Source organism: Mastomys coucha, unplaced genomic scaffold (genome assembly GCF_008632895.1).
Source record: "Mastomys coucha isolate ucsf_1 unplaced genomic scaffold, UCSF_Mcou_1 pScaffold5, whole genome shotgun sequence".
Classification (NCBI taxonomy): Eukaryota; Metazoa; Chordata; class Mammalia; order Rodentia; family Muridae; genus Mastomys; species Mastomys coucha.
Window position 1 is genome coordinate 88,664,740 of NW_022196911.1, and position 5,003 is coordinate 88,669,742.

Consider the following 5,003-nt stretch of genomic DNA (forward strand, 5'->3'; position numbering starts at 1 on the left):
TAGCAAACCCTAGCCAAGAAATCCTCTTGTTTCTCCCCGCTCCGCAGCACTGTAAGGTTCACAAGCTTTTTTTTTTTTTTTTTAACACAGATTCAGAGATTTGGACTCAGATGATCATGCTAGCTATGTGAATGCATTTGCACACTGAGCCATCATCTCCATCCCTGATAATTTTGTTTTCTTGTCATTATTTCCCTAAGAAATAAAGTGCAATACCTACTTATGTATATTATACTTTACATTGGATATTATAAGTAATACAAAAATATTTAAGGTACATGCGGTGACCTACCACTAATGGGCTAGTTCATGAGGAGTCTTGGTATGTTTGGAGTTTGTTTTTCATGGAATATCTTGGAGCTAATCTGCTTGAAGAATGAAAGGATGACCACACTTGTAAAAACTCACTTCCTTTCTTGATTTTGCAGAGTTTTGTCAAACTTTGAAATATGTGCAACATAAGCAATACCTACTTGCAATTCACACTTGGTAGCTTCAGATTCATAGGCCACCATCAAGGCTATTCTCTCAAGTGGTCTCAGCCCAACTCTCAGATTCAAGACTTTCTTGGTCCCAAGACAAGTACTTCAGTCTTGTCAAAATCTTGTATGTTTTGATAGTGAAACAATATGACCAATAAAGACATTTTTGTTTGTGAGCCAGTCAAGGGCAAGTTTTCCATTGCCCTTGTTTTTCTGTACATGTTTTTTTTCTTTTCTTTTTTCTTTTTTCTTTGACTGTCCTAAATTGTTTATTGGATATGAATTATGCAAATATCATGTGTATTAGCGGTAATGGTGGAGCTGGAGAGATTTGCGTCTTCTCCCGGATGCAGGGCGAGAACCAACAATAGTGTGGTAGAACTTGTGGTCCTTTCCAAGGCCATGGCTCTTTCAGCCAGCAGATGTCAGCCCACGCTTCTCTCTGTGCTTGAGGACTGGTTAGGTGATCCACTGGGTGTCAAGATTTCTTCTGATAGCTTCATGGAATGGATCAATAAGGATAACCTCAAAAAATTTATACTTGGAATCTTCACCAATCCAGTAGGAATCAGGACTCTCAAAGCCTCATGACACCCAGCTCCCTCCTCAGCAACAGACTGAAGGCTTCAGGCAAATTTCAGCTGGTTAACACCATGGTAAACAGGCTTGAGGTAAGTTGCATCCTTCAGAATCGGGCATTTTTGACCTCCACAGCTGATATGAATTCTGTAAATGATATAACCTTGTTTAGCTTTGCACCCCAGTCTTTCTTCTTTATCAGGCCGGGTGGGGCGGGGAGCCCTGTTCAGTGCAGAAAACTGGCAGTATTGTCAGCAGCTGACCCTTAGAAGAAAGCGCATTATGTCAGATTGCTTTTTCCTCCATAGGTCCTGGATGTATTTGTATGTACCCATCTTGGCTCACCTGATGGCTGCTGCCAGAGGACAGGGTATATGTTTTTCTAATACAATTTTGAAGTCCCTAAGGATTGTCAATATTAATGCTTTATAGAGAACAAATGAAAAACACTTCAAAACACTCCGATATTCAATATGTCAAATACTGACAGTATTTGTTGTCTTGAAAATCTTAAATTAACAATTTATACCTCTATAACTATAGGTTTTCTGTGCTGTCTGAAGTCGTCACTAAAAGTCAGCTATGATCTTTCTCTGGGAGAAAGCAGGATTAGAGCTAGAATCAATCCTACAGAAGGCAAACATACTCTCACCTGAGCAAGGAAGAGTCAAAACAACTGAGGAAAATGAATGGCAAATGTAGGCCAAGACAGTCAAACGGCCTCGCTCAGCACATGACTTGCTTAAGCAGTCCATTTTGGTAAGGATGTTAAGGCTATGAATTAGATGTGTCTGCAGAGGAAGAGTCCATTAGACAGTCAAGAAGGAATGGGCAAAATCTGCTACTTTTAGGAGGAAGGTATCCAGTATCCAAAAGAAAATATATTGTAAGAGAGTGTAGTAATAGAAAACAAAGGGCACCATAGCAACTGGATGGTATAAAATATGGTGAGAGCATATTGCTATCATAGATGCAGATTCATACTAAGCTCTTCACAGGGGTAAGAGGGAAAATGAGTGGCTGAGATCTAGTATAGTAAGACTATAGCTTTCCAGAATTATCAAATTATTCAGGTTAACTAATCATAGTAATACTGCTTTTTTTTTTAATTTTTAGGTAACCATACGGATGTCTTAACTTTCTATATTTAATATAAATACACTGTTCCCATTCACTTCCACAGGATCGAGATCCTTACTGTCTTGCCCCAATACTGAAAACTGACTGCCCAATATTAGTTGAATAACAGTTGAAGAAAGGCAGAAAAATCTAATCAATATAATGAATAGATGGTCAAACATACGTAGGGCACTTTTGTTTTGCATAAGATAAAGAGTAGGAATAAAACATCTTCTAAAGTCATTGATGAAATTTGTATAGAGAAAAAACAATGGTCCTTTCTGATTTCGTACCCTTTATATTTCTTTTCTTACAACTTTAATCCAAAGATGAAAAGAGGGAGGGGAAAAGGGAAGACGTGGTGGCTGATACACAGCACAGTCAGCAGGCAGCATCTGACAGCCACAGAAGCCTATCTGTAAACAGTTTGGGGAAGCAGTAGATACTTGGCACTATAATAGTTAATTTCCATACAGCAGGAAAATGACTGAACTTTGTTGAATTCAGTTTCCTTACCTATAGAAGGAACAACTGACCTATATTGTTAGGGGACGGCTTGAATATTGACATCTTGACACTGAATGTCACTTAACTGTGTGGGTCAACTCCCTCTATTACGTAGCTCTAATCCGAAGTATTCTCCTGCTGCAGGGAGTCTACCTTCAGAAGGCTGATTATTCTGTGTGCAGCGGTGTGAGGCTGGTTTCTACAGTGAGCATCTGCTACCACTCAGGTAAGAGGCTGTTATAAATCTCTGACTCTCAGATGCATGGGAGTCTGCATACTGTGTGTGCCAGGCAGGGGAGAAGAAGCAAACCAACAGGAAAAGGACTGAAATGCTTGAAAAATCATTAAATATCCCCCAGAAACCGCAATAATAAAATGGAGAAGAGGAACACACATCTAAGCAGTTATCAACAAGCACAATGTGGAAAGAGCAAACTCTAAGCCTCTCTGTTCTTTGTCTCTCCCAGAATCAGCTCCTCAGCTCCCAAAGAGAGTCAGGGGAGCAGTTTGCAGTTTTCAGCAGATTCTGGCTGAGCCACAGGAAGGAAATTAGATTCTGCAGTGGGGAAGCCTGAGTGAATCTCAAGAGCCAGTATCAACATTTAGATTACGGATACAGCATTGTGTAATTTAGAAGGAAACATGCTTGAGAAAATCAAGAGTTAAGGTTCAAGTAAACATTGTTTCAGAGTCTCGGGCTGGAATAATCACTTAACTTCTACAAAATGAAGAGAAGTACAATCCAATGGTAGAGCAGCTTCATAAGCAGAGAAATCCTTATCACTCCCTGAACAATATGCAGCATTCACACCACTTTTCAAGTGCTATGCCCAGAATGTGTTGACTGGTTTCTTATGCCTGCCATTTCAGGAGAGTTGGGATGTTGGGGGTAAGGGGGAAGGGTTAGTAAAGGGGCTGGGTCCTTGTTAAGCTTATGGTCCAGTGAGAAAGACAGGTGTTGACAAGGAGCTTAATATTTCTATGGAACTCTGGTCTATATTAAGATTGGAAAATAGAGTGAGTGTGAGCTGGTATTATGTAATCATTTGACCCAGGAATTAAGGGTGCAGAATGTTTGCTTTTTATTTTAAGATAATAACAATGAGGTGAGACCACAAAGACAAAGAGTAATTACAGTAGACTATGAGCCAGGGGCATCTTTGGGAAGCCTGACACTATAGGCCTGAGAGAGAGGACTGCAGGTACATAGATTGATACTGATGACTAAGGCAACTGAATGGCATGCAAATGGAGTACAGACAGATAGGAGGGAGGAAGAAAGGAAAACCTGTGATTTTACACAAGAGCAAGGCAAAGAGAAGGTGCTCCTTGTTTATGGTTGACATTAAATTCCTTATTTTTTGTTCTAAGACCAATAAAATCAGTCTTTAGCTGAAAGCAAAGTAGGGAGGATTTTGCATTATTTTGTATGATAATATATTAATGAATATTTTATAATTGATAAAAACCAAAATAGAAATATTTTATTTTAAAAACATATATACTGTGTGAAAAAGAAAAGTGATAGATGAAAACGCTTATAAGCATAGCTGTTAGAAGTATGATAATGCCAGGAGCAAGAAGAAATGCTAGACATTCAGAATGATGTCTAGAAATAAAAGAGAAAAAGAAAATCTAAGGGAGGGTAGTTTTTGTTCTTGGGGATGGAGGTTTTTGGTTTTTGGCTTTGTTTTTTTTTTTCTTTGGTTGGTTGGTTGGTTGGGTTTTTTGGTTTTTTGTTTTGGGGTTTTTTTTTTGGTCAACAGAATAATCTTTGACAACTATTTTTCCTACAGTTATGAATATATGAGAGACTGTTCAAGTCTCTAGCATGACAAAGAAAAAGAATCAGATAACAAGGCAGACAAAAACTGGGAACTATCAAATCAAGCACTCTAAACCCTCAGCAGGAACTGACTAGGAAGCCCTGTTTCAATATCAGCTGGAGTTCCCAATAGAGAGTGTCCCAGGCATAGCAGAATTCCCCTGTGGGGGATGCTTCCAATGGGGGAGAAGAAAGAAAAAAAACTCAGCAGAAAGGTAACATCATCAAACTGGGATCTTAACAAAAACCTAGCAAGAAGTGAGAAGGCACCTTTAAGGCAGTCAGCCAAAGCTCCCCATAGTCCACAGTGGACCAGAGTGCTCCCTTGGGAGAGATTGGAGGCTTCTAAGTAAAATCCTAAGCAGCAACAGGTAAGATAACGTCATCAAACTGGGCACTTGAAACATCCAAGAGATAGTGACTGGGGACTGTGGCAATCAGCTGGAGTTCCCAGTTGAGCTGAACTTCCCCATTGCTTATTCTTTTTTTTT

General features: G+C 39.4%; 1 pseudogene; it reads right to left on the reverse strand.

Annotated features, from left to right (window-relative positions):
* Window positions 1-785: 785 nt before the first annotated feature.
* LOC116078347 lies at window positions 786-1,396 on the reverse strand (annotated as a pseudogene).
* Between the last annotated feature and the right edge of the window lie 3,607 nt (window positions 1,397-5,003).